The 25,820-nt window shown below is 42.2% G+C and overlaps 1 long non-coding RNA gene and 1 pseudogene across 1 annotated transcript; both read left to right on the top strand.

Annotated features, from left to right (window-relative positions):
- Positions 1-8,385: 8,385 nt before the first annotated feature.
- LOC140582381 (uncharacterized) lies at positions 8,386-10,765 on the top strand. Its single transcript, XR_011985322.1, has 2 exons — positions 8,386-9,544; positions 10,500-10,765. It is a non-coding gene; the product is annotated as an uncharacterized lncRNA (long non-coding RNA).
- Positions 10,766-14,254: 3,489 nt separating this feature from the next.
- On the top strand, positions 14,255-14,487 carry LOC140582511 (U2 spliceosomal RNA; annotated as a pseudogene).
- The last annotated feature ends 11,333 nt before the right edge of the window (positions 14,488-25,820 follow it).

The following is a 25,820-nucleotide window of genomic DNA, read 5'->3' on the forward strand; positions in this document are numbered from 1 at the left end:
GCACGTCTCAGCTTCATGTGCCATCTCCCTCACTGGACACAAAATGGCTTCAAGACATCAGGGAACAAGCCAGTCAAACACCAAGACCTCCTGCACACGTGCGATGCTCTGATTACCGCACGCAACACGCAGATCTATTGGAAGAAGGTCAGCGGTCATTCCAGACTCCTAGGACTGGACAAGACATACGATGACCACACGGATGCACTCACCAAAGCAGGACCACTGCACGGTGACTCGTGGGAGTTTTGCTCCCTCCCACCCACCCATGTCGTCCAGGTTGTCACCTGCAGCCACAGCCAAGCACCTACCTCGATGCCAGAGGCCTCACTGCTAGAACTTTCCCTTCAGGTCTCCAACTCTGACATCATCTCTCTCCAGCCCACTGATGCTGTGCTGAACAAGGTCTGCGATCACCTCCGCGACCTCTCTGCTAACTCGATCTCCACAACTGATCAGGCATCCCTTCCTGACCTCCATCACCTGATGATGGCTTTACCCTTTCTTCATCTTGCCGAGGGCGTACCTCTTGATGTCCCTGATGCCCACACTTCACCACGGCTCGTGGTCCCTCAGGCACAAAGGGGGGTCATGCTACTGTACGCCCACGATGCACCCTGTGCAGGACACCGCAATGCCAAAACAACCTACGAAACACTTAGTCAAGTAGCCTACTGGCCTAACATGCGACAGGATGTAACAGAATATGTGAAAGGATGTCTGGTCTGCTGCCAATTTCAACCAGCAAACCCAAACCACAAGGCCCCTCTGCAGCGACGGGGTATCAATTTCCCATGGTCAGATCTACAGATTGACTGGGTAGGACCCCTGACGAGATCAGCTCGCGGAAACAAATACTTCCTCACAGTCACCTGTCAGTGGGTAGAATGCCTCCCGGCACCCAATGACACAGCCCAGACAACGGCATATCTGCTCACAAACCATGTGTTCTCCAGGTTTGGCCTCCCACTGAAAGTCAACTCAGACCGAGGCACCCACTTCACAGCCGAAGTGATGCAGGACAATTGGAAACTGTTGGGGATCAAAGCCCAGTTCCACATCAGCCACCATCCTATGGCATCCGGCCAAGTAGAACCGTCGTCGGTATGGTCAAGAAATATGTGGCATCCAATCAGAAAGATTGGGATGTGAAATTGCCTCTGGTGCTCATGGCAATCAGAGCCACACCCCACAAGTCCACAGGAGTGTCCCCCTTCGAACTGATGACAGGACGACAAATGACACTCCCTCTCCACCTGCTCTACCAACCTGGTGACAACAATCTCATCACAGCCTACACCACACAACAATATCTGGACAGCCTGCACCAGCATTTGAGAGCTTCCTTTGCATTCGCCCAACAAAACCTGCAAAGAACCGCAGAGGGCAGGAAAGCCTACAATGACCAGAAAACCTCACAAGATGAACTCCAAGTGGGAGACAAAATCTGGTACTATAGGTTTGTGCAACCAAACTCAGCACAAAGACTTTCCAGGAAGCTTCTACCACGCTGGTCGGGACCACATGAGATCGTGGACAAACTGTCACCTGTGGCTTACCGAATCCGAACCAACAAAGGCACCCACGAAACATGCCTCAAGCGGGTTCATCGGAATCAAATCAAGAAATACCAAGCCCAGAGAAAGCCTGAAACACCCACCAACCAGTCTTCTCAAGATGAAGCCAGCAGCTTGGAATAAACCACATTCCAACCAAAAGAAAGACATCTTTTCAGTCTGAAATCTCCCCAAACTCCCAAGGAGAAAGACCAAAGAGAAAGGGGAGGAAAGATGGTCACAGATAGGGTAGATTAAGGTGGTGGGCCTGACTACTGATATCTGGGTGACCTTTTCAGTTTTTGCTGTACTTATCTGTTTCTTTCTTTTGATAGCTTTTCATTTTATTTTGGTTGTTGTTTTTGGTAAGGACCTGGGGTGGCTCACGCGTGCCCGGGAAATTACTGAAGAGGATCCAGTTTTGCAATTTTCTTTGTCCCGTTTGTTTCTTTGCAATTGTTCTCTGGCCAAGAATTGTTGCCCACTATTTCTTTCTCCTGTTCTCTTTTGCACCGGTGTGCACAACATTCAGAGTCTCGACTCACCACCTCACTCCTAATCTGGTCTTTATTTTCTACCCCCTATTACTAGGATGATGCTGCCCCCGCTATTAGCATTACTCTGCCTAGGAGGCTGAGGCTCCAGTCTGACACGGCGTTCCCTGGGCCTCCGCCTGGCACCGTCTTCCGGGGACAGCCCGGTCTCGTGATTACCAACTGTTGTACCCACACAGAGAGAATATTCGTCGGACGATGTCAACTGAGCCATTACCTGCCCGAGAGACCCCAAACTAGTGGGACAGGTGTCAGATGGACTCAGGAGGCCCTGCATCATGCTGCCGCTGACACTACCCACAGATTGGAGCAGTAACCCAACGACCGAGACCCAAGCTGAGTCCAATCGACGGCCCAAGAGGCTCCTGAGCACCCTGCTGGGAGCTGCAGCAGCCGTTGGCACCCTGTTCGACATAGGATTCACCACTCCTCGCGGTCCCAGAAGCCAGGCGCCAGCCCCTGAGCCTCCTCCCTGTCCATCCTGTCACTGTGCCACCCAGAGTGCCAAACAATGGGATGTCAACAATGCCTCGTTGCATGGTGGTGATCCTGTTTCAACTTCCGTCGCCTGAATGATGGCAATGCCATCATCAGCCGAAAGGGGGGATATGTAGGATCACACATGCACATATCACAGGGCCTAAATTCCAGGTGGCCTGAGACAAGGCCGAGCCTGGTACGAGAGGCACCAAAGGGGGGTTACACACACGAACACATACACACAGATAACAAGGGAGGCCAGTACTCCAACTTTTATTGCCCTTGACTTGGCACACAACCCCCCTCCACATACACTCTGCCTTACATCTCACTCACCCAACAGACGAACACCCTAAAGGAAATTTCATTTAAGTTTGGCTTTTGTATACAATGTATATTGATTTACTCACGACTACTAGTCTCAATCTACAGATACGTTATGTTTGTATGTGTCCTTAGACAATCTTGGTGTTTTGTGTGCCACCCTTATAACCATGTTCACGGAGTATCACCTATTTTACCCCTTTGTACTTGAACACATATAAATTTAAATAAATAGATAGGTATAGCTACCATTGTATATATGTTCTCATGGTATACCAGAAGAATCTGGAAAATTAGTGTAACCAATGTGTCCTAACTTTGTTAAAACCCCCCCCCTTCTCTTCCAACATTCCTTTGTGGTCCTTATCTGATCTTGGTGGACAGTCACCAAGTTTCTTTGTTTCTACCATGCTATGTTAAAAGAACTGAATTAAGGTGTATCTTATCCATTCTGGAGAAGATGAATTGGCATAAGCCACACTAAACAAAATATGTTGTTTCCAGATGTGCAACTTATATTGATATTACCACAAACTAATGGCCACGCCTATCTATGGATAAGATGTGCTGTTTGTAATATGAATATTTGATGTAATATCCGCACAAAGTGTAACATCTGTTGAGGTGCAACCCAAAACACCTGTATCCTGATGTGAATCAGTCACATAGATAAAATAATTAATTGTTTAATCAATTAATACAGAGGGTATGAGGTATGTACCTGTGAAGCTGGTATGGCATGTTTGGTGTCAAACTGATTGTTAATCACCCCTGATTGCAAATCTGGTCAGTGATTACCATAAAAGTAGATGTATCAAAAGTTATAACAGCTTAATGAAAATCATCAGTAAAGGGAGAATCAGTCGGGCCATAAATCTCAAAAGGACTGATACAGACCCCCTTCCGAAAGCCCGCCAAATGGATGGCCAGCCATTGGGCCAGGAGTCGAATTCCTGGTCATCCCTATTCATGAACTTTACAGCATAAAATCCTGGCACCTCAGAACAAAGGCGAGCAGAACAACCGCCAGCCAGCGCAGAGAATAACCGCCAGCCCGAAGGAGAACATCAGTCCGGGAGGAGAGAAGCCCACAAGAAGCCCTCCGGTGAAGGCCCAGCTGAACAGAGAACAGCACCCAAGACAAAGCTTCACCAGGAGAGAGAATCTAAAGGGACTCCACTCCACTGCTCCAAACGCCGCGCCTTCCTGAGTGCCATCAGCTCAGCAGCTCTGCCATCAACTGCCAAGACCCCCCCCACTCTTCAACCAAGTAAACCAACTTCCTTTCATTCTAACAACTTAAGCTGTTCTGTTTAACCTGCTATAAGACTTTAGGGTCGTGTTTCCACAAACTATGCTTGCTTTGCAGAACAGTATTTCCCATTTAAGGTTACTCATTTAAATCCGGTCATTGCATTTTTATAATTACATCGTTTGTTTTATTCTGTTATTTCGTGTTTGTTGTTTGTGTTAGGTGTAATGTCTGTCTTATGTTAGTTGTAGTGTTAGTTAGGAATAAATGCATGTCTTTTACACAACTTCAGCCTCCGTCATTGAGTACTCACACTAAGTTCCTGCCTCTGTGTGATCTTGCTACACGCTCTGAACCTCAAACTCGCCTGAAACATCGCGAGACTCTCTCTCATTGGCCGTGAGGGAAGCTTCGCTACCAATCGTGTACATTACCTGGTGATGCAGCTCGCTGGACGAGCCTTCTAACCCAGGTTACTAAGCGATACTGGTAATTAGTGAATCCCATTTAAGTCTCACATTAACAGACTCACAGGGATGCCGCAATTGAGTTTGGAGGAGCCGACCATTCGGCATAACAATTGATTAATAATCAGCATTAAATAATAATTCATTAAACTTTAATTAATTCAAACATATTGGTGGAGAATATTAAAATTTATTTGAGCTAATAATTCCTACATTGGGATAGAACAACAAATTTAATCATTCTGCTCATTTAATATTTCGATTTTAATTAGGTTTACTTTTTGGATATCCATGTTTACATAATATTTAGAATCCCACTGCAGTTGAGAATGGAATGCCACAGATATTAGTCTCCACCACATATCATTGCTTGTTTTACTTCAGGATTCCTTTGGTTGTTTAAACTGATTGCTCTGTATCAGTTGGCTTTGTGTGTTTTGAGATGTATAATTGCCAAAGAGTCCTGGAAAGCTGATGGTTTAGATACCAGAATTAGTATGAGCAGGACTTAATGTGTTTTCTTATGGTGGGGATGTTAGAAGACATTGAGGTTTTTTATTCTATGTACATCCAATCTTAGCCTCCCACCCAAGATCACTCCATGGAGCACGAACCAACACACCCCACCAAGATCCGTTTTAGCTGTGGTAGCCAATATATTTGGGGATTTATGCACTTGTCCTATTCAACATCATAACAGTGAATTAAAAATCTACTAAATCAAAGGCAGTACCATGTCATGCTATGCAAATATACATATACATACAGCTCAGGCTCTTTTCTGCAAATATAAGGCTACAAGGCCAAGTGTGGGTAATCAAAATGGCCTTACATTAACAAATACATCACCCCAAAAAAGCATTACATGAGCAATCACAGCTATTCCATTTTTTTTTTATCTCAACAGAGAACATCTTGCAAGATCAGTATTTGGGAGAGTTTCCTTCATGACGGTGGGTGAAATATACCACAGCTGCAGAAAAGCCCAGTCTTGGCAGAATAGCCATATTAATGAGCTCTTGAGCAAAGACCTTTACTCCCAAAGGGACAGAAAACTGTATCAGGCCATGCTGGCAAAGACCCTTGTTTCAAACCTGGTATCACTTTGCGTTGAATGCTGAAAAGGGCCCTTTAAATACATTAGGTATGTTATTTGCTAAACTTGGGTTTACTTTACTCATAAAAAGTAATATCCCAATTTACCCAAACGAGTGAGTACAAATATTGATTTGAAATATTAATTAATGTTAATATTAAAATTAATTAATATTAATATTGAAATATTGATTTGAGTAAATCTTATAGGATAGTACTGTGACAGTGGGTAGACTATAGCTTTATTTATTTAAAATGTTTCTTAGAATTGGGTATAAAGTCAACCCAAAAAAGTGAGTGCAAATTGTTACATCATTCAATCTGAGTAAATTCTACAGTTTATTTTTTTCCAGTTCATGTACAGAATTACAGTACATTACAGTATTTTATCGACAAGGTTCTCATAAATATTGCCCAGAAAGCATTTTTTCTACAGTATTGTACTATTTTAAACAGTATGTTACTGTAAAAATGTCACTGTTTATTACAGCAGGGGTGCAGATTGAACCCATGACCCTGGAGGCGTGAGGCTATAGTAGGAGCAACGGACCACTATTCATACTGTGAGAAATGATGTATTTTTAATCATACATTGTAACTGATATGTCGTTACACTGCTTGTGTATGCTTTGCACCTTGCCTTTCTCCCTTACTTGTGTTTCTTGTTCTCCACACCTTGTGAGCTTCAACATGAATTGATTGATTGTTTTTTTTAATAAGGCCCCAGGTTAGTTAGGTCCAGTCTCCTGGAAAATCACTAGAATGTGTCCTTGCCTTTGGAAGCTAAGAGCGTCTTATTTTCAGGGAGAGCCCTGTAATATTTAGTTTAATAAATTATTTTTATTGATAAACCTTCATACTGATAATCCTCTTGTAGTGGTCCTAAAAGAAAACATGACTGAAGATATTATCCATTTTAGTACAGACACATTTCACGATTCAGTAACCTGACTTGTCCAATAGATGGCAGTGTAGTACTTCGACTCAGACGTGCTATGGAAATTGCCGGTAAAAACGGAAAGCTGGTTTTCCATTTTAAACGTTTGTCTGACTGAAATGACCACATGTTGTACATATGTAATCGTACTATACATCTAACCTTCAGCGTTGTATTACCTACCTTAATTATCTGCAGCAATAAAATATGTACGCGTAATTGGACAGCTGCAAGTTAAGCAATCTGTCTGATTTTACATTGAAGTAGGCATGGACGGACGGTAAGATGAATGCAGGAGAGACCTGTGAATATAATAAGCTTAAAGTATACATAAAATATGATAAAATAATACATATTTTTAAACATTTAACTGGATAACGACAGCTTCACAGTACTTATATAACCCTGCACAATTTCGAATATCATCATAGCTCCCTGAAAATTAACAGCTATCATTATAGTACAAATAAGCAGTTATCCAGACATCCCGACTCTCCCGGAAGTTCCGGGAGTCTCCCATATATTGACAGCGACTCCCTGATACCCGCAAATTGAATAAAATATCCCGGAAAGAAGAGGAAGTAAACAAGAGCATGCATGCGAGACAGTAGTGTGTGCATCGCGCACTGGAGAGACGCGCGCGTACGACGGAATTAGCGAGAGAGAGAGAGAAAGAGAGAACCTGCATATATGTGTTGATCCCTGCGTGTGTGACTGTAGCCCGTGCTAGACAGACAGCATCCTGATTGGTTTACTTAGCAAAATAAGCCAATCAGATTTCAATGTGGGCGGGCTTCTATTTAACTTCTCGAGGACCGAAGTTATCGGTTCAGTGGAGCATCATGACAGACGGAGAGTGCCCCAAAAAACGGAAGTATAAAACGCATTTCACTTCAGAAAGTGTATCCATGTTTAATAAGGATGAAAATAATGACAGTGTTGCGTGCTGTACTGTTAGCAACAGTGATTTCAGCATTGCTCATGACGGTTTAAACGACTGTAAAATGCATGTTGAGGTGAGTTTAACAAGTGTCATTTCATGTGCTGTATTATTCAGGTCTACACTAGTTAGACACTTGGTTAGTTGCCAATGCTGTCATGAAAGACTCCTTGAAGACTTTTGTAACGTAGCAATGGAATATAATTAAGGAATTTGCATAAATGGTAAAATAATCTACTTATATTATTGTCAAAATAATACATAATATTGACCTTCGTAATTTAGTGCGCTGACTAGAGGAAATTAATGAAGAAATTAAACTGTGAAATCAAGTTTGTTGGAGTTACATCTCACTCCTTGTCGGGCGGTTGGGGGCACCTCACTGAACTGAGTTTTTGCAGGTTGGGATGTCTGAATTATTCTACCTTAGGGAAGGGAGGGGGTCCTGGCTGTGAAAGTTGGGGGGCGGCTGCAGACGATCTCAGAGGCAAACTGCTGTCCACCCAAAAATGCAGGCCCCTCATGTAAGATCACATCCACCCAAATGTTCCAACCCCAGAGGCAAGCTGCTTTCAACTCAACCCCCTGACCCCAGAGGTAAGCTCACTTCCACCCAAAGACCCTGATCACAGAAGTAAGCTGACATTCACCCAAACCCCCAGCCCCCAGAAGGAAGCAGCCATCTATCTAAACGACCTACCCCCAGAGGTAAGTTGACATCCATCCAACTGCCTTGATCCTAGGCGAAAGCTGCCCCGGTACGTCTAGGTGGTGACACTCCATCCTACAGGGTTCACGTGATGCACTTTCCTGAAGCACACAGAGGACACTTCGGGTTTTAGGTAAGTGTGCTTTGTTTTTCTGTGTGTGTGTTTTATTTGGTATGGATTTTATTTAATGGCACGTAAAGATTTTATTGAGCACTGTTTTGGTTGATCACTGTAGCACTTATTCATCAATATTAACATTATTAACATTTATTAGCATTTTATTTGATCTGTTGTGCTGTTTATTGTGCGATTAACCTATTTCATTCCCAAGCTTACTGATTTTATGTGTTTTGGGAAGGTGTATGATGCCGTTTTAGCCCGACCCTTGTGCAGAGTAGGGCTGCACGATATTGGAAAAAAATTACATTGCGATATTTTTTTCCAAACGATATATATTGCGATATTGAGAGCCATCAATCCAGGCTAAAGTCAATAATTACCAATAATTACATATTAATAATTTCACTAATAAGCAAGCTTCATTACAAGTGACAAAAAGGTTACTTAATATTTTATTCCAAAATTCGAACATTTCTGTAAACACAAAAGCAGAACACATTTTTAAATAAAACAGCAGCTTTACACCAACCCCCCTGATTGATTTACAACAATATAACTTAAAATAAATATATTTTTTATAAAACAACTTATAAGCATTTTGGTTCACAATCTTTTAAGTCAACTTTTCTTAGCCAAAGTGCCAAAGTAAAACAGTGTTGGTGTTGGTCATCATAATCATGGCTAAATATATGAAATAAACTAAATGAAATAAAATTTTTATATATTTTGTATTAAATCTTCTAAACAGATTAGAGAACATATTCCTGTAAACAGAAAAGCTGAACACATTTAAACAGCAGCTTTGCAACACCAACCCCCCTGATTGGTTCATAACATAACTTAAATATATATTTTTTTATTTGCTTTGCTAACTCAAGGTTTTTAGCTAAGAATACAAGTCTATCAACTAGAGGTCGACCGATATATCGGGCCGATATTTAGCATTTTTAATGTATCCGCATCGACCGATATCCGAGTGCACTACGCCGATTTTCAGACAGGCACGTCTGCGGGCAGCCCAGTGTTATTGTTGCTGTGGAACACGTGACCCATGCTGCCTTGTGCAGGGCCACAGCCAGAAGTTTTTGGAAGAGTCCTGGGATAAAACGGTAAGGCTTAAATTCTGATCTTTCAATGACCTGTTTATTTAAGTAGTTTGCTATGAAATGTTGCTTTAAAAGAAAACGCGAATTACGCTATTGGGAACTGGGGTAATGATAATGAGCCTTCAACCAACTGTAGCTTACAGGTAACATTAAGGATCATTGATTCTAATAGAGTTCGTTTTGTGCGCTTATTGGTGGGCTCACAGACGTTTTTTAATCGTTAAAAATCATTTTAGTTGTTAACATTTTAATTATTACCATATCAGCCCGATGTTATCAGTTATGTTTTTTTTCTTGTGTCGGAGAGTTTCACTCTGTGAGTGTGTGGGGCGGAGCAGGCAGCTCTCAGATACTGCAGCGTGTGTGAGAGTTGCGTTACTCTGCCCTGATCACAGACAGCGCCGTCCTCGGGAGATACAGAGCTGCTAAGAACAATGCATGGCGGAGAAAAGTGTTTGTTCGAAAGCCTGGTTACCATTTACTTGAGCTGATGCTGACAATGGTCCTTCTGTGCAACTTTTTTTCATTTGAGACCGGAGATTCAAACAATTTGTCAGACGTCTAGATAAAAAGTGCATGACTTTGCGCAGTTAGTTTCCTCATTAAACATGTCTGTCCTTTATACGGGCTTATACGTAGACAACGTCACAATCACTAGGGGCTTATGTTGTCCTTGCATACAAGGCTGTGCAATACGACAGTTATTTTATTTTATTTTCCGGGATCACTAGATTCTGATTGTGAATTTGGCTTTAAGCTATCTGTCTGCTAACAACAGAAACAACATGTTAGTGTACACTACTCATCATACCATGATGCACTTAGTGTTTTTTTTTTCTTCAAAATGTATTAGAGTGTAATTGTTTTAATGTGCATGGAATACTGGAATTGTAGAATGAATTGAAGATGAAGGTACTATAATAAAAATTCTAACCTTGCATTTATTCTTCTGTTTTAGTAATTGCTGTCTGATGGCTGAACAAAAATCTAATCCTGTATGGCAGCATTTCACAAAGCCAACACCAGGAAAAGCCAGGTGCAATATCTGCAGCAGACTGGTGAGCTTGGGAGCTGAAGAATGAGTTTGCTGCTAAAGAGATTCTGATGCTGCTATCTTTATTGTTTATAAGTTTAAGTTGTTTATAAGTTGTATTGTGTTTTTGTTATTTAAGTTTATATTTAAATTTACACAAGTCAGTATTCAGTAAATGCTAAGTTGAGAAATTTTGTGTATCGTTTGTTATTATTAATATGATATTTTATCATGCAAATAGAGGGGAAAACGTCCAATTTTCGGCCAAAAAATATCGGCAGCATATATCGGCCATCGGCTGACCCTGACTCCTAAATATCGTCATCGGCATCGGCTATTGAAAAACCCATATCGGTCGACCTCTACTATCAACCTTTGCAGGCTTGAGACAGGTTCGTTGGCAAGTGACGATGTTGCCACTAGTACTGAAAAGTCTCTCTGACGGCGAGCTTGTCGCAGGAATACACAGGTTTTTGCGGGCAAGTCTGGCGAGATGAGGAAAGCTTAGTTTGTGTACTTTCCACCATGCAAGTGGATCCTCCTCTTTGTCTATTGGAGGTGTTAGCAGGTAAGTGTTTAGCTCTGCTTCCAAAGCATCCTTTAGGGTCAGAGAGGAATCACCCTTTGCTTCAGTTTCTCTCTGTTTAAAGAAGCTTCCCAATGACTTCTTTGCTTTCTTTGCCTGGGGTGCACTGGTAACGTTGGGCTCCACGTCAGTGCTGCAGCTTGATTTCTCCTGGCATTCCATCATCTGTGATACCACTCTGGCCTTAACTTGGGTCTTCTTGTCTGCACTGATGAAGTCTATCTTGAACCGGGGGTCCAAAAAATATGCCATATCTAGCAGCTTCTGAGTATCATCATCTTCGTATTTCTCATTGAGGTAGTCCAGCATCTTCATCTTTATGTTCTTGGTCAGGTCTGTGTCTTCCTCTCGCATTTCCAGTAGTGAAGTGTTGAAGAGCTGAAGAACTGGCTTTACAAAGGAGACACTGACGTATTCATCGCCTGAAAGTGCATCAGTGAAATCCAGCATTGGGCCCAGTGACTTGCTTACAGACTCCAGCACATCTATATCTTGCCAGGTTGGAATTAGATGCCGCAGCTTCTTGTCTGCAGACAGGACCTGAGTTAAAGCCTGCTGCTGCTCTAATATCCTGCTGATCATCATCTGTCTGGAACCCCATCTTGTTTGGCATTCTGAGATGAGACAATGTGATGGTAGATTGAGTTCCTTCTGGACTTTTGCCAGGGCATCGCTGGCCTTCCAGCTGTGAGAGAAGTGGCTCACCAGCTTCTTGCAGACTCCTGTAGCACGATCATTGCGGCCATCCTTTTTCACTGCATTTTCTAAGCGGAGAAAACAAACAAAACATTGCGAACTTTAATTATTGAAGCACACTGTTTTATTTCAAACAATAAATGAAGAGCTCTTTTCCAAAACGCGATAAACGCCAATAATAATTTCCTTGTTTCAGATGCAGTTTCTTTCCAAACCCCAATAAGCACCGAACTTAATTTTAGCCTAGTGAACGTTCTCGCAATCCAACGTGGCTGCGCTCCTAACAGATGTTTGTTCATTAGGCTATAATTCCTCAAAATAAGTAAAAAAATCTTATTCTCTCTCTCTCTCTCTCTCTCTCTCTCTCTCTCTCTAAGTTTTCGGTGCTGATGCAGGACGCGTTCATGTAAACGGCCCCTAAAAGCTGTGACAAAGAACCAGCAAAAGTAATGATTAGGAATATGTAAAATATTGCAATGAGACATTTTAATTGTTTATTAATAACTGCGAACATGAAAAATAAAAGACAAAAGACTTTTAAAAAAAGACAACCATCAATTTTTGGGAAAAATGGATGGATTTATAGCGTTTTGAAAAGAAAAAAAATTTACTTTGAATTTTTCAACAACAATATAGTTGTTTGATTTAATAATCATTATTCAACATGTTCAGACTAAGCAAAAAACATTTTAACAGGATAAATTGAATATTCACAAAATGTGTGGGTCTAGGTAAAACAATTAATTTCCCTGAAAACTATTGAAATGGAGTTATCGCATTTTGGAAAAGAGCTCCTCAAATGTGCTCATAAAACTATTTTTTGTTTAAAATTAAATGTTTAGTGTCTGTATTTTTTCTTACGTTTTAAAGCTCTACGTACACACATGCAACAAATTCATTTTACAAGTTTTGTCAGGTTCAGGACAGGTTATTAAGTAAAACAGCTGAGTAAAAATGTATTTTTATTTTGGATAAAGATCATGGTCATTACTCACCAACTGCAAGATGCAGTCTGTGGCCGAAGCACTGTAGCCTGGTCCACTTGTTCAGATCGGCAGCTTTCACCATGTTCGCTGCATTATCTGTTGTTATACAGACTTGACGTGTCTCATCTAAGCCCCAAGCGGACACCGCTTCTCTCAGGGCCTCTGCGACATTCTCGGCTGTATGACTTTCCGGGAAAAATGCCGTCTGCAAACAGCGACTTTTTAGCTCGAAGTCCTCTGCGATGAAATGGACCGTCAGACTCATGTAGGGCTCCGTTGTCCTGCTGGACCACAAGTCTGTTGTAGTTGCATAGTATTCCACGTGCGACAGTTCTGCTTCAATCTTAGATTTGCATTTTTCATACAGCTCTTTTATCGCAACTTGGGAAAAATATGTGCGGGATGGTATAACATACCGCCTGTCAAGCGTTCGGATCATTTTCTTAAATCCCTCTTTGGCGACGGTATTTAATGGCAACATATCTTTAGCGATATGAAACGTTATTGCGTCTGTTATTTCTTTCTGTCATTGAGAGCCTTTCTGGTAAGGTGTCACACTGGCAAAGGCATCACAAACATTTGTTTGTTTTGGTTGACATCCAGATTTGGCTTTGTATTCGTTGTAAAGAGCTTTGTGGTGCCGTTTTAAGTGATCAGACAAATTGGTGGTGTTTCCATGTTTTGTGGCCACAACTTTATGACACTCCATGCAAAGTACCTCTTTTTGGTCAACATCCTCCTTTTTGTAGCCGAAATAGTCCCAAATAGATGATTTCGACTTTCTTTTTGGTACGAAATCATTTTTTTGCGGCGGATCCTCTTCGTCGCGCATTTTTAGCAGTGAATGTTGGCTGTGAGCGGTGAGCAGCGACACAGCGAACCAATCACTGTGCAGGCACGCGGAACGTGCATGTCACCCCAGCAACAAGCCATACAACAAACTCGTGTTTACTGTGTGCTACCGTTCTCTTAATACACAATGGGCTTCTACCCTTCACATCGTATGTTCCGGCGATGTGACTATCGCTCACGCGATGTCGATGTCAAAACAGAATATCGTTCAGCCCTAGTGCAGAGCTTGGAAGTCTGCGGATGTGTTCCTTTTTAACCCTCTGGAGTCTTGGGGTAGGGGACACACTTTCACTAACTGGGGCATGCTCACACATTTCATTCAATATCATAAACTTAATTCCTGGCAAATAAATTATTTCTTATATATTTGGTTTGGTAACAAACTCATCTTAATCTTAGTGTACTTTAGATTTATGTGAAGTTTGTAATTTGACATTCAAAGTATAGACATTGCAAAATGCACTTTGGAACACTCTGTGGGTGTTTGTTTAATATTATCTTTGAAAGTCTTATTGTACTGTGTTGGCATGATTTGCATAGTGTGGGAATGTTTCAGCCTTATAGATTGTGATTATGTGTTAATGTAAGTAGTACAAGCATAATATTTATTATTCATGTATTTGAGCTGATTTACATTTTGTTTTGGTATGAAAAGGTTATTTTGATACGTCCCCCATGGAGGGGACCACATATTAAACGGATTTTTGGAACAGGGAGCCGGAAGTGGGGCTTGCCCCATCTGCTCCAGGCATCGACCCGGTATTGCAGTGCTTCCGGGAACGGTGCACCTCTACTGCCCCCTGTTGTTGAAAGGCAGAACTGACTGACTGAATGGGTGACTAATAGACTGAGTGCCTCTGGATGGCCAACTAATTAGCCGCATGTGGTGTGAGGGAGGGGCCCTGTCCGTGCGCGGCCCCAATTTTTCTTTTTTTTTAAAGTAAGGTGACACGCTGTCGTTTGTGCGGTGGGCAGCTGTGCTGAGGTAAGGCATGACTTCATCTTTGCCTTTTGAATTTTCCCTCATGTTTGTTTAAATGATTGCTGTTTTTTGAGAGGACAGGAGGACAGGGAGGACGCCGGTGGCTGCGACGCCCCTGGGCATTCTACTCTGCGCGGGGGCGTCACGGAGGCCCGGCTAACGGCGACCCGCTAAGCGGCAGCCCCATATCGACTCGGGTCTCTCTTCGGTCTTCAGGACCGGTATACGTTTCTTCTCTTTTCTGGATTGGAAAAGACAAGAGCAAAAGTGGAAGAGTTGACGAAATGGCGTCGGATGGCGTAGCTTATAGCGGTGGGGCGTAAAGACCTTGCATTCCAGAGCATCCCTGCGCATATGAGAGTCTGCTCCATACATCTCCGTTCAGGTAAGTCAAGTTCCGGTGTGATCACTAGACTCCATTCCTGTGTTTGTCCCTAAAGAGAACAGCCAGGATAGGAAATGCTGGAAACCCATCCCGACTGGAGTCCATCCCTTCCCGGTGACACAGTAACCCGAAAGTGTTTGTGAGTGTGGTTTATGTCAGATTAGGAGAGCTGAAATGAACCTTTTGTTGGATGATAGTCGGCGACCAAAACAAGAGCTAGATCACAGAAAAGTGTTTCAAAAGCGACAGCGTCAAAGTGAAATGCAACGCTGGATGGAAGTTTTCTAGTCCTGATGAAGGATGTAGAATCGGAATCCAGATATGTTTCCATACAAGGAATTTGCCTTGGTGGTGCTTTTACATGACATTACAAAGAACATAAGAACATAAGAAATTTACAAACGAGAGGAGGGCATTCGGCCCATCAAGCTCGTTTGGGGAGAACTTAACTAATAGCTCAGAGTTGTTAAAATTTTATCTAGCTCTGATTTAAAGGAACCCAGGGTTTTAGCTTCTGCTACACTAGCAGGAAGACTATTCCATACTCTAACTACACGCTGTGTAAAGAAGTGCTTCCTCAAATTTTTCTCCCGCTAATTTCCACTTATGGCCACGAGTTCTAGTATTTAGACTAATATTGAAATAGTCATTTGGCTGAAGAGCATCCAGACCCGTTAGAATCTTATAGACCTGAATCATATCCCCCCTTAGTCTCCTTTGCTCAAGGCTAAACAGATTCAGTTCCGCTAACCTCTCCTCATAAGACATTCCTCTAAGACCAGGAATCATTCTCGTAGCTCTTCGTTGCACCTTTTCTAAGGCAGCAATGTCCTTCTTGAGGTATGGTGACCAAACCTGCACACAGTATTCTAGGTGGTGTCTTACCAAGGAATTATATAAGTGTATCATCACCTCCCTTGACTTAAACTCCACACACCTAGAGATATAACCCAACATTCTGTTGGCCTTTTTTATTGCTTCCCCACACTGGCGAGAGTTACCCACATTTAGCAAAGACATATGCAGAAAGGTAATAAACAATAGACTGGCAATTGGGTAATATGATAATTATATGATAATTAAGTTTATTAATGGTAGTAATGATGGTATTATGATATTTATATATGTGTGTGTACATAGTAATCATTGTAGTATGAATATAAACTATATAAATGGTATAATAATTTAAAGGGCTCTTAAATGGTGCCGTTATTAAGTAGCAGCCAAGTCAACTATATGTGCAAGAGTGCAATATGTATACAGAGTTTGCAGTATGTGTGCATAATGTGCAAGAGTGCAGAATATAATCATAGAGGTAGTTTATCAGTTGTTCACTAGTTATGCTGGTGGATATTTCACTGCAGCTGACGATTAATTGAACGTCCATTCAGAGACTGGTTTGGTTAATGAGAGAGACTACCTGAGGGGAGAAGCTCTTGGGGGTCTTGGTTCTGATTGCCATGAGTCTTCTCATGGAGGGTAAGGCTTGAAAGATGTGGTGAGCAGGGTGAGATGGGTCCTCAAAGATTTTGTATGCCCGTTTCCTGGTTCTGGTGATGTAAAGTGTCTGGAGGGTAAGCAGGTTACTGCCGATTATTCGCTCTGCTGAGTGGATGATGTGTTGCAGTCTGGCCTTGTCTCGTTCAGTGGCTGATCCAAACCAGGCTGTGATGGAGGAGGTGACGATGGACTCAATGATTGTAGCGTAAAACTGGGCCATCGTGGTTATAACATGTTATTTTGGATCAGGCACGGACAGTTGTGAGAGTTCATTCCGCATTAGCTCCGATAGAATAGTATTAAATGCAAAGCTAAAGTCCACAAACAGAATCCTAACATATGTCTCAGGGCACTCCAAAAGTCGGAGTAAGAAATGGAGTCCAGTGTTAACTGCATCGTCCACAGGTCTGTTGGTTCTGTAGGCAGACTGTAGCCTGGGGTCAAGCGATAGGTCTGTGATGGTTTTAAGGTATGACAGCACAAGTCTCTCAAAAGCCTTCATTACCACCGATGTGAGAGCCACCAGTCTGTAGTCACTGACTGGTTCAGTGACTGGTTGAAAATATCTGTGAAGACAGGTGACTATTGATCTGCACAGTGCTTCAGAGTGGCTGGGGAGACAGAGTCTGAACCAGGAGCTTTCCTTGTATTCTGGCTACTGAAGATCTTGTTTACATCTCTGTCGTTGATTCTCCTGGGGAGGTGGCTGGACGTGGGGGGGGTGAGCTGGGTATAGTGTGGGCGAGGTGTGAAGGTACCCAGGTGTGAAGAAGGCCATTGAAAAGGTGAGGGCTGTATGATGCGCGAATGTGGCTTTTCAAACCCGCAGTAGAATTTGAACAGGTTTTTGTCACCACTCCTGTAAGCTTCATCTTTTGTTTTAGGAAGCTGCCTGAGTTCAGTTGTAAACCATGGTTCGTCGTTATTATAGCTGACAACAGACTATTTGGGAATGCGAGAGTCCTCGCAGAAGCTTATGTGCCATGTTACAGTGTCCGTGTATTCATCCACGCTGTTAGTAGCAGTTTTGAAAACATTCCAGTCTGTCGAGTCAAAGCATGATTTTAATTGCTCTACTGCTCCACATGTTCAGTGTTTCACTCTAGTAACAACAGGTTTAGCAGTTTTCAGATTTTGTCTGTATGCTGGAATTAGATGAATTGTTGCATGGTCAGAGTTTCCTAGTGCAGCACCAGTCATTTTCTGTCATTAAAATGTGACGTCTTTTCAGTTAGCTATTTATTTATTTTGGCTTTTTCTTATTATTATGTGTTCATTGTAATTGATTAATAAAATTATTTATTTTCATTATTATTTCTTTTACTTATCTTTGAAATGTGATTTTGACATTTTAATTTGATTGTATCCTTGTCTTTGTAAAGCACTTTGAATTGCCTTGTGCCCGAATTGTGCTATATAAATAAACATGCTTAAAATCTTTGATGATGACAATGTGCCCAGCCGGCTGTGAACTGTTCTTCGCTTTCTCCATCTTTGCATTTCTTGCATTGTGAAGATCTGCGAGCTGTTTAATTTTAGTGACCACTCCTTTTCAGGATTATGTAGTATATGTTTAACATTACTTCAAAGTGTGGAAGGGAAATTTAAAGTGATGGTAGGCCAGGGTTGGGAGGCATTGTGGGATTGTTCTTGTGTCTCAGGTTTTGTTGTTTTGGGGATGGTGCCGTGTGTCCTTGCCTCACAGCCACCTGCACGGAACCAGCTTTGCAGGCCACAGATCTTGGAGAACTGGGCTGAAGGGAACATCGCCGGGGGGAGAAAGGGGACCTGCAGGAAGCCTTGAAATGTAGCTGCTATACTATGCTAGACGCAGTTTGTTGTATGGTAGCATTTGAACACACAAGCAAGTTATGTACCCATAAGGGTTGTATATGTTTACGCTGAAGTCTTTATTTAGGTAATATAGGGTTGGGGTTTCCCTTACTGATAACATTGTGAGCCATGCCAGCCATGGACACCAAAGGGGGGGTTGCACCTTTTTGCTGGGTTGGGAGTGGAATTTCCCTAATGTTTAGGGTTTTTGCCCTCCTTCCTAGGCTGGATAGACAGGCTTATGTGTGGGACTCATAGGAGGCCTAGGCCTAACGAGGATTGGAAACTGAACATCCTTGAAGTAGACCAATAGAGGTGGCGTATTATGTTTGTTGTATGTTCGAAACCTGGTTTGCAGATGTTTGGTAACCAATCAGGACTTAGAAGTCCATATAGGGGAATTCGTCTTATAGTATATTAACCTGCTGATTTCTGGGTGCGGGGTGCATTGCGCATTGTCCCCGAGTGTGGTTGGAACACTATGCTGGATTGCTGAATAAAGAAGAAAATTTTGCTCATTACATGCGAGGCCTGGAGTTTGATTCAAGTGTGACAGAGTGAGAGTGATTATAGAGGATTATAGAGTCATAGTTGTTTGGGTTAATTCTGAGTACCACAAAAGTTTACAAGCCCTATTTTGGCAAGAGCTAATCCTAATCATTTTCATCCTTGCCGTTTAAATCACTCATGAATAGATGTGTTTGTGAGAAATTGATCTGTTTTAAGCATTTTCAATTTAAATAAATACTGCAATACTACTACGAGATATCTAACAACATACGATGCAACATTCAACAGGGGGTAGTGAAGTGATTCATGGCTGATCAAAGTGCCAATTCGATGTGGGGCAGTGATTAGCATGTGGAGAATGCTGCAGCAGTATTACAAAATCAGCAACTCTTTTAAAAATAATAGTGATAAAAATATATTATTTATTAATAAGTATATATAATCAGTACACAAAGTATAAGTATATAAATATAAGCATATAAAGTATACACTCACCTAAAGGATTATTAGGAACACCTGTTCAATTTCTCATTAATGCAATTATCTAATCAACCAATCACATGGCAGTTGTTTCAATGCATTTAGGGGTGTGGTCCTGGTCAAGACAATCTCCTGAACTCCAAACTGAATGTCAGAATGGGAAAGAAAGGTGATTTAATCAATTTTGAGCGTGGCATGGTTGTTGGTGCCAGACGGGCCGGTCTGAGTATTTCACAATCTGCTCATTTCACAATCTGCTCAGTTACTGGGATTTTCACGCACAACCATTTCTAGGGTTTACAAAGAATGGTGTGAAAAGGGAAAAACATCCAGTATGCGGCAGTCCCGTGGGCGAAAATGCCTTGTTGATGCTAGAGGTCAGAGGAGAATGGGCCGACTGATTCAAGCTGATAGAAGAGCAACTTTGACTGAAATAACCACTCGTTACAACCGAGGTATGCAGCAAAGCATTTGTGAAGCCACAACACGCACAACCTTGAGGCGGATGGGCTACAACAGCAGAAGACCCCACTGGGTACCACTCATCTCCACTACAAATAGGAAAAGAGGCTACAATTTGCACAAGCTCACCAAAATTGGACAGTTGAAGACTGGAAAAATGTTGCCTGGTCTGATGAGTCTCGATTTCTGTTGAGACATTCAAATGGTAGAGTAAACAGAATGAGAACATGGATCCATCATGCCTTGTTACCACTATGCCGGCTGGTGGTGGTGGTGTAATGGTGTGGGGGATGTTTTCTTGGTACACTTTAGGCCCCTTAGTGCCAATTGGGCATCATTTAAATGCCACGGCCTACCTGAGCATTGTTTCTGACCATGTCCATCCCTTTATGACCACCATGTACCCATCCTCTGATGGCTACTTCCAGCAGGATAATGCACCATGTCACAAAGCTCGAATCATTTCAAATTGGTTTCTTGAACATGACAATGAGTTCACTGTACTTAAATGGCCCCCACAGTCACCAGATCTCAACCCAATAGAGCATCTTTGGGATGTGGTGGAACGGGAGCTTCGTGCCCTGGATGTGCATCCCACAAATCTCCATCAACTGCAAGATGCTATCCTATCAATATGGGCCAACATTTCTAAAGAATGCTTTCGGCACCTTGTTGAATCAATGCCACGTAGAATTAAGGCAGTTCTGAAGGCGAAAGGGGGTCAAACACCGTATTAGTATGGTGTTCCTAATAATCCTTTGGTGAGTGTATAAGTACATAAAGTATAAGTATATAAAGTTTAAGTATATAAAGTATATAAGTCTTAAGTATAAAAATGATATAAGTATAAAAAGTTTAAGGGCTCAGAGGACCGCCTCTCCTACTCATCAGAGTGGATCTGGTGTCTGAACTTCTTTTTCAGAGCCTTTGATTTTTTTTATTTTTTTTTCTCTTTTCCCTTTCCTTTTTTCTTCCTTTTTTAAATTCCCCACCACCACCCCCCCTCTTCGGAGGACAACTTTATTTTACACTAAATTCAAGAGCAAAGAGTGTGGCTGCTCCGAACTCACCCGTCCCGTGGAGGAAAGGAAAAAAAAAAAAAAAAACGGGGGATACAGAAACAACAATCGTAACGAGAACAGACATTAATCACCATGGGGAGAGAAAAGAAAAAAAAAAAAAGGAAACAGAGGTATACAGGAAAAATAAAACTAATAATGTAGGTGGGACGGAGAAAATGAAGTGTAGGGGAATACAGAATACAAACAACCATAAGAAAAATAACACTCATTACAAGGACATCAAACAACAAACATTATAACATCAGTAATAATAATTATAATTAATAATGTGACAAATAGGTATTATATATATATATATATATATGTAGCATACACACACGTGATCCTACCCTTATACATGTATATTTAAATTCCTATGTCTATAACACACGCTAAAAAGTAACAATAATAATGATACTGATCGCTCAACCATTCTTATATGTATGTGTAAGTGTAGGTGTGAACTGATTTGTCATTGGATGTGCTGGCATATGATGCCGTCAGGGGAAGCGACAGCACCCCACCCCCCCACAAGGCCGAAGGCGAAGGCAGGAGAAACCAGGCAACCGAGGCCACCCTGCCGCCCCCCCAGCACAAGGGCCCACGGCCATAACCACCCGCCCAACCCAGGAAGCAGCCCGCGAGGGACTAAAGGGGCGCCAACCCCCGTACAGGGAGGCCCACAGAGGGAGGACGGGCGGCGAGCCCCCCCGCCCAACCCAAACCGAACCCCCCAATCCGCCTAGAAGGCCCCCAGTGTCCCAAGATCCCCCGGACTGCCCGCCAGGGCCCCACCACGGCGCAGCAGAGCCAAGCACCACCCAGCCCGCGGCCCAAGAGAGGAGGCCGCCCACACCCGCCAGAGCCTTTGATAAGATGGAAGTAATGTCCTCTTGAGGCCATGGGCGTCCCCTGTGTCAGCCCCTCCTTGGCACTGGCGTCCCACCTGGCGATCTCAGCACCGGGTGCAGTTTAATGCGGGGCAGCTCCGCCAGGACATCCACCATGTTGGGGCCTTTGGTGGGTCCTGCGCCATTTCCCTGACGATGACTCTGCTTGGGGCCCTGGATACTAGCAGGTGGAGGAGGACGAGGTGGCGGTGGAGGATGAGGAGGAGGGGGCGGGAAACAGCTTGGAGCTGAAGTGGGGACTACAAAAGGAGTCCCAGTGGTCTCCGAACTACTCCAGGATATATATGGGTCAGTCAGGGCACCAGCAAGCATGGAGATCTCGGACCGGAACCTTGTCTTCGAGGGCTGCAATCTTTTTCCAAACTGCCGCCCACTCGGACCCTGCCTCTGCTGCAACAGCAGCATGCTGGAGATCCCCGTGTCCATTGGGGAGGTGGATGCCGCTGCAACACTTGAGGATTTCTTCACAAAGCGCTGGGAAAGAAAAAAATCTCCAGTTGCAAAAAACTTGTTACATTGCGCAGTTCAACGCAGAGGGATCTTCCTTGGCCGAAAAAATACTGAATTCGGAACGGAATCAAATCCAAAAAAAACAGTCTGCACACAAAGTACAGAGAGTTAGATGTCTTACTTAAACATCACACAAAATTATATTTTTTTCCATCATCCATTAACATACAGCGCAATCTCAGATTCACATTAGGCCATACTATGATACTATACAGATTTCCTGAATAACATTAATATACACATATACATGTATATACTTATATATGCACATTATAAACATTTCAACCTGCAATGGTACTAACAGGGTGGCTAAACTGAATAACACCATATCACAGTCAACGTAATCCGATCAATTAGCAAGTAGCCTTATAGGTAGCTTTAGCATTTTACATACAACTACAAAAAATGATACATTAGTAAAGAAAATAATCAACCACACAATCAGCAAAGGTTCACATTCATATCCTGACTGTTTTTCCTTCACACTAATGATCCCTATATCTATATTTTCAAACAGGTAAATTGACCTACCAGGATATCCAAAAGAGAGCACTTGCACCAAAATCTTTCTATCCACTAATTGCTGCAATTGTATGCTTAGGCCAAAAAAAATAAACAGTGCTCTAAACGTTGACATCTACACAAATATATATATGTAGATATATACGTTTATTTCCCTAAGTTGCCGTTCACTCCTCTTTCCGCTCTCTTTACCCGCCTTCCTCCGTCTAGAAAAACCCGCCGGAAAAAAAAAACTCCCACCCTACCTTTCGGCACTCAGGAACGTCTTAAAGAGACAGCTGCCCACTTTGGTATACACAACTTATTGTAAGGTTCATGTCTCCCTCTTTACAAATTACGCTCTATAATAGCTTCAAAGCCTTATGGTAGCTTTATAGACCTGGCTACATTTGGTTTTGTTATTATTATTATTGGTATTAGTATTATTATTTTAAGAATGAAGCTAAATAATATAGCTAATATATCACATATGGGTTAAAATGCAGAGGACGCATTTCGTCGTTGTGTGATGTGCCAAGAATGGCACTTGATCACAAAGTACAAATACTTTTTTACTTGCCAACATTCATAAGCAACGTTATTTTTCAGTACAGTTGAACTTTTTTTTGGGGGGGACTTTTTTATTTGAAGGACTTACTTCAAATATTGACAATAATAACAAAAATAAAGTACAAAAAAAACTGCTAAACAATAGCAAGTGCTTAAAGTGCATAAATAACAAGTGCTCAAAGTGCTAAAGAACTGAACTGCTAAACTGAAGATTAGAAGTGAAATCAAGGCCATTATCACTTATTTTTTCTTTTTTTCTGGGTTGTAAGCAAAGTCCTGCAAACTCTTTCTTTTTAAGACATTTGGACCAGAAGATGGAGCTGGTACAGTGGAGGAGGATGAGGCTTTGGCTGGTCCAGATGATGAGGATGAGGCTTTGGCTGGTCCAGAGGGAGGGAGAAAGAGTTTGGCTAGTCCAGAAGAGTCTGGTCCAGAAGATAAGGATGAGGCTTTGGCTGGTCCAGAGGATGAAGATCATGCGTTGGCTGGTCCTGAGGATGAAGATGAGGCTTTGGCTGGTCCAGAGGATGAAGATGAGGCTTTGGCTGGTCCAGAGGGAGAGAGAAAGAGTTTGGCTGGTCCATTGGAAGTTGAAAATGGTCTGAATGGTCCAGAGGAGGAGGCTGAGGGTCTGGCTGGTCCAGAGGAGGTTGAAAAAGGTCTGGATGGTCCAGTGGAGGTTGGTGAGGGTCTGGATGGTCCAGTGGAGGTTGGTGAGGGTCTGGCTGGTCCAGAGGAGGTTGAAAAAGGTCTGGATGGTCCAGTGGACGAGGATGAGTGTTTGACTCGTCTAGAGGAGGCTTTGGCTGATCCAGCGATATTCCTGGCCTGCCGTATGAGTTTGTTTGCCATCTGTGATGGCCGAATCCTTGCTGCCTCATTCACCCTTTTCTTCTTTTGTGCCTGTTGTGCCTCTTTCTTTTTCTGCAGATGTTTTTGATATGTTTGATACGATGACAGGCAAGACCACCTTAATGGCTGGTCTATTGTCATTGTCGATGCTGTCCACTCCCTTGCTTTAATCGTGGATTTTACAATTGCAAGGCTCTCATAAGTTTCCACATTCATGGAGCATCTGTCTGCTTCAAGAATATCACCCATGAGATTAAATGATCCCTCAATCAGGGGGCCTGTGAAAATGCTAAGTAGTGCTTTGACCAGCTGACCCAGAATGGGAAATCTCACACCTCTCTCTGGATTTTTCATGGATACAACTCTGCTCCACCAATCTACATGAACTCGGCCTTCCTCTTCAATGTAGTTCTGGGCACACGTTACCAGGTCCACCTCTATTTGGTACGCCCGTATCTCTTCCTCCACCTGACCAATCTCTTCTGGTGCGACCACATTAGGCAAGGCCTCTCCTAATGTGATAAAAGCCCCACAGATGGAGTCATCTTGAATCAGAGAGGGAGTGAGTGCAGAAAGTGAGGTGATTATCTTGTTGTCCAGAGGAAGGTCTTTGAGAAGGAACTCTGATGACTTCATGTACCCTTCTCTGAGAGAGTTGTAAATGTTTCTCACCCATATCAGCCTCTCCACACGGGCCTTGTTTAGTGCAGAGTAGCAGTATCTTCCAACAGACAACCTTTTGTCTTAAAGTTGCAAATCTTTACTCCGGACATCAACCTTGATGATATCCTTTGCACTCAGTGGGATGGCTTCCAGCTTCATAAATTTGCTGAGGAGCTCTCGAACTAGGGCCACCATCTCCACGTGCAGCAAGCGCGCCATTGGTTTTTCATGTTGCATTTTTTTCAAAAATCCCTGAAATGTTGAAAGTATGCCTGCAAACATTAAAAAAAATATATTTTTATTTGACATTTTCACATGCGTAAAAAAAACCCAACAAGAAAACAGAATTAAAGACAAGTTGCATACAGTTCAAATAAATAGCAGTGCGTTTTAAAAAAGTGAATAAAGTATAAATACTTTTAATAGCTTTTATTTCCATATATCAGATGTAATGGAAAAATTACTCCAAATCAAATTATTAACGAATTTGACCAGGTCTGCAGTTTTTTTTACTGGAAGCAAAGGAAACGGAATATGAATCTGTTCCCAAAAAAAAATAAAAAAATTGCAATGTTGAGATTTTTCAAACACTTGACATAAACTTAAGACATTTTTCAAGATTTAACTTAACTTTAAATTACTGAAGTAATATTTTGGTGCATAATCATTGTTTTTGTCAGATGTTAATCAGATCATAATCAGATGTTATCATCAGTTAAATCTTTAAAATGTTTTAAGTGTATGTCAATGTTTGTGGCTGAAGAGAAAAGAAAAAATTCACAACACTGCTATATTTTTTTCTTAAGATAAATATTCCTTCTCTTCATTTCCTGTAAAAAAAATGCACACTTAATAAAGTATTTTACATTTTTTGCCTTGGAATTGAATGTCTAATCTTTCCATTAC

The sequence above is a fragment of the Paramormyrops kingsleyae genome, chromosome 24 (assembly GCF_048594095.1).
Source record: "Paramormyrops kingsleyae isolate MSU_618 chromosome 24, PKINGS_0.4, whole genome shotgun sequence".
NCBI lineage: Eukaryota > Metazoa > Chordata > Actinopteri > Osteoglossiformes > Mormyridae > Paramormyrops > Paramormyrops kingsleyae.